Source organism: Phyllobates terribilis, unplaced genomic scaffold (genome assembly GCF_046119375.1).
Source record: "Phyllobates terribilis strain yellow unplaced genomic scaffold, ASM4611937v1 Scaffold_5__5_contigs__length_657084704, whole genome shotgun sequence".
In the NCBI taxonomy this organism is placed as follows: Eukaryota; Metazoa; Chordata; class Amphibia; order Anura; family Dendrobatidae; genus Phyllobates; species Phyllobates terribilis.
Genome location: NW_027362765.1, coordinates 131384058 through 131396369, shown reverse-complemented (window position 1 = coordinate 131396369; position 12312 = coordinate 131384058).

Below are 12312 nucleotides of genomic sequence, written 5' to 3'. Positions count from 1 at the left end.
GTCATGCCTTGACCTAAACACTCCACAATTTGTTGCTTCTCAGTAGCCGACACATCCTTTTTCTTTCCCATTTTGGCAGAAAATGTAGGCTGCTTAATAATGTGAGACAGCCTTCTTAAGTAGTCTTGCCTTTCATTGGACACACCTGCCAAACTAATTAGCACAGGTGTCTGCAATTGCTTACAGTGATATAAAGAGCCCTGACACACATCACCATCAATGAGTTTAACTGACAAACAAACAAATTCTTCCCTTATCACTCCTAAACACTTTTTGCATAATAATTTGGAACACAGTGTACATGTGCTTTTCCACAAAACACCAGTGGTTCACGTAGTGAATCTTACAGTTCTAACTTGCCAACCGTGGTCTGTATGGAGTTGTTCAATAAAGGGCCCAAAATTAAGATAACATAGATGGGAGAGGTCTCTATGAATAGGAATTCCTAAGTATTTGATACCCTGTGAGGGCCAGGCAAAGGGAAAGTTGGACTGGATGGAATCCTATATGGATTTGGGGAGGGAGACATCGAGGGCCTCAGACTTCGCTGCATTGATTTTAAAATTTGACCATGTAACAAAGTGATCTATTTCAGCCATAACAGCATGGATGGATATATGTGATTGAGTGATATATACTAGGACATCATCAGCAAATAGAGAGCACTTGTACTCGGTGCCTCCCACCTCAATCCACCTAATATTGGGGTTATGGCGAATTGATGAGAGCAGGTGCTCCGTCACTAGGATGTATAAGAGAGGGGACAGAGGACATCCCTGCCTTGTCCCATTGGTGATTGTGAAAGGTGATGAAAATGTTCTGACGCGCCCCCTGGGCCTTGGGACACCCGGAGCCGGACCCTTTTTGGTGGATGCTGGTGGTTGTAGTCTCCGTGGCGGCAACCCGGTTCCGTGGCTCAGGGCGGTCAAACCAGTGGCGGAACTATTTATGTGGTTTTGATGTTTAAATGTCCGACTACGCCACCCGTGGATTGCGGTCAGAGTGAACCGCCGCTCCAGGGCAGACCGCTGAGGCTGGTGTTGTGGGTGCAGCAGAGCGTAGCATAACTCCCCACGGGAGGAGTATAGCCTCAGGGCAGTGTATGCGGAAGATGGGGGTGATGGTGCAGGGCAGCAGCAGTAATGACACGGAGTCAGTGATGCAGTCCAGGGCCTTTACTCACAGTTCTTATTATCCAGACCACGTCTGCAGGTAACGGCTGCCCACGTCGTACTGTGCTCACCAGGTGAGGGGCTCAGACAACTCCCAGATAACTTTGGAGTGCTTCACAGGACCCCCTTTGTGTGTCCTTTGTCTGGCCTTTCTTACCAACCCTTCTGTCCGGCTGCCTCGGGCCTCCTCTTGGTAAACTTGGCGCCAGCTTCCCTGACCCTATGTGGTGCCTTCCTAGCGGGTGTAGCGAGGGGCTGCGCCACATAAAATGTCACAGCCTCCTGTTTCTAGCTGAGGGTCGTTTCCTGCCTCCACTAGTTTCGGGGACCGGTCTCCCCCTTTGGCCTGACCCCTCCACGCAGGTGGATTCGGGCGTGCGGTGGCGACTCGCCCGTCCGCACCCCTGAGATCCCTTCGTTCCTCGTTCCTGGAGCCTTCTCCGCTCCTCTTCCTTCCTTCTCCCTCTTCCAGGCCTGGGCCTCTGTTACTAGGCCCGCCTCCAGAGCAGAGCTCATGCAGAGCCCCTGCTCCCTGCCACTTCTGCTCAGACTTCTCTGCACTGAACTAAGATGGTGCCCACCTTTTATACTCCCTTCTCAATGCACCCAGGAACTGCTTCCTCCCTGCTCCTGCACTACAGGGTTCCCCTTCCTCAGTGTTCCCTCCCCCCACTCCAGCCAGTCACAGGGACTGTCGTGCCCATCTCAGGGGCATATTGGTCGCCCTGCCCCACGGCAATGTGGTGTAATGCATGCAGGTGTCGGGTCCTGATCCACACTACATCCTTACCTGAGAGTGAGATATCACACCTCTGGGTGAGGTGCAATACCTCTGTAGCAACCGAGCCCTCAGGGTGCTACAGTTCCATTTATCTTCAGCCTAGGTGACGTATTGCGATACAGGGCCGTGATTTTGGCTATAAAAGGGTCCCCTAGACCCCTACCCCAAGCTTTTTAAGAGAATCATATATGGCGTGCCAGGAGACTCTATGGAATGCTTTCTCAGCATCCAACGAGAGTATCTAATTACAAATTTTTAACTGCATCTAGCCCAGGAAATACTTTGTGCCTAGTAGCAGTGTCTGCTAGTCAGCGGATTATCCCGGCTGTTAAGCAAGCTACACCACCTGTAGTTTGGACACTTCATTTTTTCAAAGGAAATGCTTCGGGACCACGGGATACTCAGTGAAGAGCATCAGGAGGCACCCCAAGGCATAGGGGCTCGGACTGGCAGTAGGATGCCTTGCGGTGGACAGCCGAGCTCGATCCTTATAAAAGCTTTTTAACTGCAGCAGCTTTAGTGGACGCTACTGGAGCTGGAATTACGCGGCTGCTGGCATGAGACTTGCCCTCCAATAGATCCTTGTAAATGGATTTAAAGTGTATTTATTCAAATTAGAGAGACAATTTAAATTAAAAAGCTTAGAGCTGCCTCCACCACAGGGGGGCTCGCTCGACCCACCAGCGGACAGGCACCAGTATTGGGAGAGGGGGGCTGGCCGTCAGGGTTCACCGCGGCTCTTGCACAAACCCGGCGACACGGAGGTGGCACGGGCAGGAGCGGACTGAACGTGTCGGCTTCTCACTTTTTGGATTTTAGAAGGGCATGACATGCCTATATCTGTGTCTCCCCCTCCTTTTACTCCTCCACCTCTTTTCTTTTCGCATGACTATATGTACTTGTCACTTTTCCATGTGTTAGTTGTGTCTTCTGAGCAGTTTGTCAGCTTTTGGACACCTTTGAAGGTATTTTCTATGTGTTTCTATGTGTTTTTGTTTGCCTGCCATTGGTTTTAACGGTGTTCGAAGGTGTTCGACGAACAGTTCGGCGAACACACGGGTGTTCGACGAACCGAACCGAACTCGAACACTACGGGGGTGGCTCAACACTAGTCCTCAACAAGGAGATAAAAGCCCTGATGAGACGGCAGCAGGTAGTACTGTCTGGTGGTTAGATCGGTAGCGTAAGACTGAGTGACCCATTCCCCATTTCCATGCCTCCCAAAAGTGAAATGATGATCTGGTGTTGGACTGCAATCGGGTTGAGAGGTAGAGACTACCAAGCCATGGTAGAACCCGTGTACTCAGACAGCAGGCCCACCATTTTGACAGCCCAGGGGGTGATTGATGTCCATCATGGGAGGGTGCCCGTTCGCATTCTCAACATTGGGGAGAGAGAGGTACACTTACCCAGGTACGCTACACTTGCCAAACTGTTTGCTGTCGAACACAAAGCTATCAGGGCCGTGGAGCCTTTGCCTCCATCTCCACAGGCGGAGGGTAATGGCTCCGAGAAACAAAAGGAGGACTGGTGCCAGAAACTCCATGTGGGTGCTGACTCCACTCCCCTGCACCAAAAACAAGGAGTCTACCGGGTGGTCCAGGAGTACGAGAGAATTTTTAGTAAGCACCCGCTACACTTCGGCAGAGTAAAAGGGATAGAACACCACGGGGAGCCACCCACCAATAAAAGAGAGACATAGACCTGTACCCCCTGCACATTATCAGAATGCAAAGGGCATGCTAAGAGAAATGAAAGAAGCTGGGGTCATTAGAGATAGCTGTAGCCCCTGGGCAGCCCCCCTGGTTCTGGTAAAAAAGAAAGACGGCACCATGAGAATGTGCGTGGACTATAGACAAATCAACCGTATCACCCACAAAGACGCCTATCCGCTGCCTAGAATAGAGGAGTCTTTAGCCGCACTAAAATCAGCTAACTTCTTTTCTACTTTAGACCTTACTAGCGGGTACTGGCAGGTTCCTGTGGCAGAGGCTGACAAGGAGAAGACCGCCTTCACCACCCCGATGGGACTGAGCGAGTTCAACTGTATGCCCTTCGGGCTCTGCAACGCACCAGGGACCTTCCAGAGGCTGATGGAATGCTGTCAAGGGCACCGAAACTTCGAGACAGTCCTCCTTTACCTGGACGACGTGATCGTCTATTCGAAGACTTACGAGGACCATCTAAAGCACCTGGCCGAGGTGTTTGAAGCCCTGTCAGGCTATGGCCTGAAGGTGAAACCATCAAAGTGTCACCTGTTGAAACCGAAAGTCCAGTATCTAGGGCACGTGGTAAGTGCGGAAGGAGTAGCCCCCGACCCTGACAAGGTCACAGCAATCAAGAGCTGGCCAAGCCCCTCGAACATCAAAGAAGAGAGGCAGTTTCTCAGGTTGGTAGGCTACTACCGAAGATTCATCCCCGGGTTCACTAAGATGGCAGCTCCTATGCAGGACCTCCTGATAGGACAGTCTAAGTCCAGAAGCCAAAAGCCACCCTTCAAGTGGGATAAACCGGAAGAGGAGTCCTTCCGCCAGTTGAAAATGGCCCTCACAGGGGATGAGATCCTGGCCTACCCTGATTATGGCCAGCCTTTTATTCTCCACACAGACGCCAGTAATGTGGGACTGGGAGCCGTACTGTCACAAAACCAACAGGGCAGAGAAAGGGTGATCGCGTATGCCATCCGGAAGCTGAGGCCCACCGAGAGGAACCCGGAGAATTACAGCTCCTTCAAGCTAGAATTCTTGGCGGTGGTGTGGGCCGTAACGGAACGCTTCAAGCATTACCTGGCCTCCGCAAAGTTCACTGTGTACACGGACAACAACTCGTTAACACACCTAGACAGTGCAAGACTTGGTGCCCTGGAACAGTGATGGATGGCCCGTCTCTCCAATTATGACTTCGTGATCAAGTACCGGGCAGGCAAAACCAATGCCAACGCTGACGCCCTGTCGAGAATGCCTCACTTACCTGAAGGTGACGAAGACCCAGAAGAGCTGGAGTAGGTAGAACTCCCTGCGTTTCACCGGTATGGGGCCGCTCAATACTCCCACTGCGTGAAGGAGGAAGATTTAACAACCATTATGATCAATCCCCTACCTCACCACAGCTGGGCCGAGACCCAAGATAGTGATCCTGCGATCCGCCTGGTGAAAGATCTGCTGACCCAGGAAGATGCCCGCTTAGATCTGGATGCTCCAGAGGAAGCCAAGCAGCTATGGAAAGAGAAGAGCAAGCTGTTCCTCTATGAAGGCAAGCTGTGCAGAAGACTTGTCAACCACCGGACACACGAGCTGACCTGGCAAGTCGTGGTCCCAAGGCGGGATGCAGCTATGGTCCTGGGGGCTTACCATGACAGAGCGGGGCACTTCGGTTGGAAGAAACTGGAGTTCCTGCTAAGAGGACAGTTCTTTTGGGTCGGCATGAGAGGGGCTGTAGAGAAGTGGTGCAGAGACTGTGGCCCTTGTAACTTAAGGAGAAAAGACCTCACCAGCCAGAAGACACCCTTGAAGCCCATCGTCACCCAGCAGCCTCTTGAGCTGGTAGCTCTGGACCACGTCAAATTGGCTCCAAGCCGGTCAGGATACATCTACGCCCTGACAATCGTGGACCACTATTCCCGTTTTCTAGTGGTGGTCCCGGTAAACACTTGACAGCCCAAACGACGGCCAGAGCCTTCCAGCAATACTTCTGCCATCCACATGGGTATCCGGAACAGGTCCTGACGAACCAGGGTCCAGCGTTCGAAGCTGAAATCTTCCAAGAGTTCTGCAACCTCTATGGCTGTAAGAAGATTCGGACAACGCCTTACCACCCACAAACCAACGGGATGTGTGAGAAAATGAACAATATAGTCATCGATCTCCTGAAGACGTTGCCCCTGGAGGAACGCAGCCTGTGGCCAGAAAAACTGCCGGACCTGATAGACTTATACAACCATATCCCGGTGAATGCTACAAACTGCACCCCGGCTTACCTGATGCGAGCCAGACCAGGTAAGCTGCCCATGGACCTGGAGATGGGAATCCTAACACCTGAGGACACCTCCCCGGATGCGGACTGGGATACGGAAAGGCGACTGCAGTACAAGAAGGTACAGGAGAGTGTGGAGAAGAGCCTGGCCCAGGTGAGAGAAAGGCAAGAAAGACTCTTCAACCAACACGCCCCTGCTGGTCCCCTAGAACCTGGTGAGCAGGTCCTGAAGCGAAAGAGAAGGCTACATAAGTTGGACGACCAGTGGGAAAGGGAACCCTACACCGTACTGCAGTCTGATCACGACAACTCGAAGGTGTGCGTGATCACCAAGGATGGAGGAGAAACCACTAGTACCGTCTCCAGAGACCACCTAAAAAGGTGCCCCGAGCAACTCCGTAGTGCAGAAGAGGATCAAAGTGACCTTGAACCCGCAGAGGACAAGGAAGAAATGATCAGCACCGTTCTCGGAGAGTTCCCTCAGTCCTGGACTCGAATAAACGATGCCATTGTGGTACCCGTCCTGCATTTCCTGCAGCTGGCTCAGCAACAACCTACACCAGAGCCGGAAGGTGAAGAAGAGCAAGCAGTTCCAGAGACAGAAGAGCCGATACCAGCAGCCCAGGAGAATCAACCCTCTGCTGACAGTGAGCCTGCCATGCCTGCGGTAAGCCAGAGGACCCGCAGAAAGCTGCCTGCCCTGCCTGTAAGTATAGCCAGTGACTGTACCCTAAATGGTAGTGAAGAAAACCAGGTTAGACCACCACCAGACAGTGGGTTATGCAGGTCAACCAGGAGCACAAAGGGGCAGATACCCGCTCGCTGGAGAATATAGGGTGCACTAAAACTGTAAATAACCCTGTTGCCAAGCGTTGAAATGTTTGCAAAGTTACATGCATGATTAGTAATTGTGTATTTCAGTTTCTTATAGTTACCGTACGGACTCAAAGGTTATGATCTTTTAATAACCGGGACTTTGTATGGACTGCGTTCGGAGCCTGACCAAGGAATGAACTAAGACTGTAAAGGACTTGGGGCTAGGACAGACCCCCACCTGGTTAAGGCTCCCCGTTGTGTTGGTGAAATGGACACCCGGTCACAGACCACACTGTGACCTTAAGAACTCAACCTGTGCGTCGTTTGTCTACTAATGTTTTATGGTCATGCATATTATCTTTGTTTATTGTTTAGTCCCGGAGTACTAAATTTTACTAGGGGGGAATGTGTCACCCTGGCCTGGATGCCACAAATATAATAAAGCTGTGTCTGAGAGCAAGGGGGAGGTCCTCTAGTCAAGGACCATTAGCAGCAGCACCTCCTGTCCCAGACCAGTAGGGGGAGCAGGCTGCCCCTATAAAAGCTGGAGCTGGGGGCAGGGTTAGAGAGAACTGGACAACCTGTCTCTGGATTGAGACGTGTCCCAGAGCAGGGACAGACAGTTGCGTTGCAGCCTAAGAGGACGTGTGGCAGTAGGAGAGCCACGAGTCAGGGACAAGAGGCGAAGTGAGCCTGTCCTGGCAGACAAAGAAACTAATCTACCAGACTTTGGTGTCTGAGGCTGGGAGGATTCCAAGTCCTACAGCAGATAACCAGTCCGCAGGGGACTGTATGTTCCTTGGCCTAAGAAGCCCGAAGGCTCCGCCACTGTTAGAACCTTGCTGTTAGGTTTTTTTTCCTTTGCTGGTCACATGACCTTGTTGGCCTATTTAATCCTGCTCCGCCCTTCTGGCTTTGCTGGACTTCATTGTATATCTACTTTCTAGCTAGCCTTTGCTCTGTATCTAGCTCTGTTAGTTTGCTTGGTCTACGGACCTCTATGTTCTATCTATTTTGTTTGTTCGTCTGTCTGCTACTATTTCTGTTAGGAGGTGTCCCATATTCCTCCCAGTCCTTAGTACTTGTAGGGATTCCCTCCCCACATCTATAGGTCTCCGTACAGACTAGATTAGGACTTTAGCAGGTCTGATCGCAGGATCAGGTTCCCTGTTACATCGTAGGGATTCAGCTGAGTCCTATAGTAGGGACAGATCTCCTCTCTTTTCTTAGCTTTGGTAGCAGAACATAACAGTAAGTCCAGCCTGCAAATTCTCTAAGGAAAGATTTTTTTTTTTTTTTTGTTCCATCATGGTGTCGGTTCAGGATTTGGCTAAACACCTGCAGGGACTCTCTCTGGAAGTGGCCGAGCTCCGTCAGCACGTGAGTAACTGTCCTGGAGCATATTTCTTGGAGCCTAAGGTATGTTTGCCGGATTTATTTTTTGGTGAACATCGAGCATTTTTTTCATTTAAAAATGCTTGCTTATTGTATTTTCGTTTGAGACCCAAGTCCTCTGGGGATGAATCCCAGCGCGTAGGGTTCATAATGTCACTTTTGCGCAAAGAGCCTCAGGAGTGGGCCTTTTCTTTGCAACCTAGTGATACATGCTTCAGATCAGTGGATAGTTTTTTTTCTGCTTTAGGATTATTATATGATGATCCTGACCGTGTGGCATCAGCTGAGACTGAGTTGAGACGTCTAAAACAAGGATCAGGTAATGTGGAAAAATATTGTACTCATTTTCGTCGTTGGTCCACTCAAACAGGGTGGAACGATTCTGCTCTGAAAAGTCTATTTCTTGCTGGGCTCAGTGAAAGGGTTAAAGACCTGCTAATTGCTTATCCTACACCTGAGGATTTGCAACAGGCTATGCAATTAGCTATACGGGTGGATAGAAGACTGCGTGCTAGGGTTAATGAGAGCAAATCCTCTGCTATGTCAGTTTCTGGTTATGATAATGTGTGTACTAACAGTGGTGAACCGATGGAGATTGGATCGGTGGCACCTCGCTCTCAAGAAAAAGACCGTCGTTTTTCGGAAGGCTTGTGTTTCTATTGCGGAAAATCTGGTCATTTGATTAAAGGCTGTGAGCTTCGTATGAAGAAAGAAAAAAAAATGGTCAGTCACGCCCGTATTGCCTGTTTAAATTCCAAGGGTATATTTTTAGCTGCTTCCACGATTGCTCAGGAAAAATTAATGGAATTTCGGGTGTTTGTTGATTGCGGGTCTACACTGAATGTAATTGATGGGGGATTCGTGGAAAAACTCAATTTAAAACCTGAACCTTTATCATCCCCCATTGCTGTGGTTTCTGTGGATGGCTCCCCTTTGAAGAATATTACTCTCAAGGTCAGTGAATTTCCTCTCACTATTAATGGTGTTCACCATGAGAAATTGGATTTGGTAGTGTTGAATAACTTGCCTTCTCCAGTAATATTGGGTTTGCCCTGGTTAAAATTTCACAATCCTGTACTGGATTGGTCTACCAGTGAAATTAAATCCTGGAGCCATAAATGTTATGACAAGTGTTGTAACGGGCGTATTGCAGCTTTGGATAGGGGAGAATTGCCTGTTCCTATTCAGGATTTTTGGAGAGTTTTTTCTGAGAAAGAATCGCAGGTTTTGCCTCCCCATAGAGACTATGATTGTTCTATTGAATTTGTCCCTGGAGCGACTCTTCCTAAAAGTCGTTTATTTAACCTTACTATTCCTGAGAGGAAGGCTTTGGAGGAATACATACAGACAAGTTTGGCCGCCGGTCACATTAGGCCCTCTAAGTCTCCTGTGGCGGTTGGATTTTTTTTTGTAAAAAAAAAGGACGGCGGTTTACGTCCTTGTCTGGATTTTCGTGAGATTAACAAAATTACGGTACGCAATCCTTACCCACTGCCATTGATTCCTGATCTGTTTAACCAGTTATTGGGGGCCAAGTGGTTCTCTAAAATTGACCTTAAGGGGGCATACAATCTGTTGCGCATGAAGGAGGGTGATGAATGGAAGACTGCTTTTAACACTCCTGTGGGTCATTTTGAGAATCTGGTTATGCCTTTTGGTCTTACTAATGCTCCTGCATTTTTTCAGAATCTGATTAATGACATCCTTAGACCTTTGATCGGTAAAAATGTGGTTGTGTATTTGGATGACATTTTGATTTATTCGCCAGATCTGGAGTCTCATTGGCGGAGCGTGCGTGAGGTATTACAGTTATTAATGGACAATTCGCTTCTTGCTAAGCTGTAGAAATGTGAGTTCGCTGTACAGAGAATTAGTTTTTTGGGCTACATTATCTCCAGCAAAGGTTTTGAGATGGATCCGGTTAAGGTTCAGGCTGTGCAGGAATGGCCTAGGCCTATTGGTTTGAAATCGATACAGAGGTTTTTGGGTTTCGCCAATTACTATAGAAAATTCATAAAAAATTTTTCTAGTATTGTCAAACCTCTGACTGATCTCACCAGGAAAGGTGCTGATGCGGTTCAGTGGTCTTCTGAGGCCATTGAAGCTTTTGTGTATCTCAAGGAGAGGTTCACCTCTGCTCCCATCCTTATGCAGCCTGATGTTACTAGGCCGTTTTTGGTTGAGGTTGATGCTTCCTCTGTGGGGGTTGGCGCAGTATTGTCTCAGGATAACGGGGATGGATTACATCCCTGTGCCTTTTTTTCAAAAAAATTTTCGGAGACTGAATTGAATTACGATATTGGTAATCGGGAATTATTGGCTATTAAACTCGCATTTGAACACTGGCGCCACTTCTTGGAAGGTGCGGAATTTCCCGTTCAGGTTCTTACGGATCATAAAAATCTGATATATCTTGATGCTGCCAAGCGCCTGAATGCCCGTCAGGCTAGGTGGGCACTGTTTTTCTCGCGGTTTAATTTCTCCGTTACTTACATCCCTGGTACTAAGAATGTTAAGGCGGATGCCTTGTCTCGCAGTTTTTCTCCCATAGTCGGTGCTGAGAAAGAGGAAAACATTTTACAAGAAGGTGTTGTGATAGCTGCTTTAGACTCCGTTTTGGAAGATGAGATTCTTAAAGCTCAGGAGAATGCCCCATCTAACACTCCTCATGGGAGGTTGTTTGTGCCTGGGACCTTTAGGAGAGATTTGTTTGTTGATTGTCACGAATCTCGGTTGGCAGGTCATCCCGGAATCTCTGAGACCAAGAGACTGGTGGGTCGCAGTTTTTGGTGGCCTGGATGGCAGAAGGAAGTCATTAAGTGGGTGCGCCAATGTACTATATGTGCTAGATCTAAGTCCTCACATACTCCTGCTGCGGGGTTACTTTGTCCTTTGGAGGTCCCCAGTGCTCCTTGGACACATTTGGCTATGGACTTTATAACTGACCTTCCCCCCTCTGAGGGTTTTACGGTCATCTGGGTGGTCGTGGACCGTTTTAGCAAGATGTGTCACTTGGTTCCCTTCGTCAAACTGCCCTGCGCTAAAACTCTCGCTAAGGCCTTTGTCAAGGAAATTGTCAGACTTCATGGCGTTCCTACTGACATTGTTTCTGATAGGGGTCCTCAGTTCGTGGCTCGTTTTTGGCGTGCCTTTTGTGACAGGTTGGGAATTCATTTGTCGTTTTCGTCCGGATATCATCCTGAATCTAATGGCCAGACAGAAAGGAAAAACCAGGATGTTGAGCAGTTCTTGCGTTGTTTTGTGGCAGACAATCAAGAGGGGTGGTCTGAGTTTCTGCCACTTGCCGAATTTGCTCTGAACAATCATACATCTTCTTCTGCTGGTTGTTCGCCTTTTTTTTGTTGTTCTGGGAGACATCCGTCGTTTGGGTCGTTCTCCAAGTTGGGATCTGCCGTGCCTGAGGAGGAGAATTTTTCCGGTGATTTGGAAAGAGTTTGGACGGATGTGCGTGGTAATCTTCAGGAGGCCAACAGAAAATCTAAAGACTACTTTGATAGGAAACGACAGGAGGTTTTGTTCGCTGTTGGTGACATGGTTTGGTTGTCCTCTAGGAATCTGCGGTTGAGGATTCCTTCTAAGAAATTGGGTCCCAAGTTTGTAGGGCCCTTTAAGGTGCTTCAGGTTGTCAACCAATCTGCTGTTAGGTTGGAGGTTCCTACCTCCTGGAGAATTAATCCGGTCTTTCATGTCTCTCTGTTAAAAAAAGCTGTTGTGTCGGATGGTGACGCCTCTGCCTCTGTTCCTCCGGTGGTGGAGGACGGGGAATATGAAATTTCTCGCATCCTTGACTCTAGACGGTATAGAGGTAGTTTGCAGTATCTTGTGGCCTGGAAAGGTTTCGGACCCGAGGATAACTCTTGGGTGAGGTCAGATGATGTTTCCGCGTCCAGACTTATCAGAGCGTTTCACAGGAGATTTCCTGATAAGCCTGGTCCTAGGGGATCCGGAGGATCCTCTTAGAAGGGGGGGTACTGTTAGAACCTTGCTGTTAGGTTTTTTTTCCTTTGCTGGTCACATGACCTTGTTGGCCTATTTAATCCTGCTCCGCCCTTCTGGCTTTGCTGGACTTCATTGTATATCTACTTTCTAGCTAGCCTGTGCTCTGTATCTAGCTCTGTTAGTTTGCTTGGTCTACGGACCTCTATGTTCTATCTA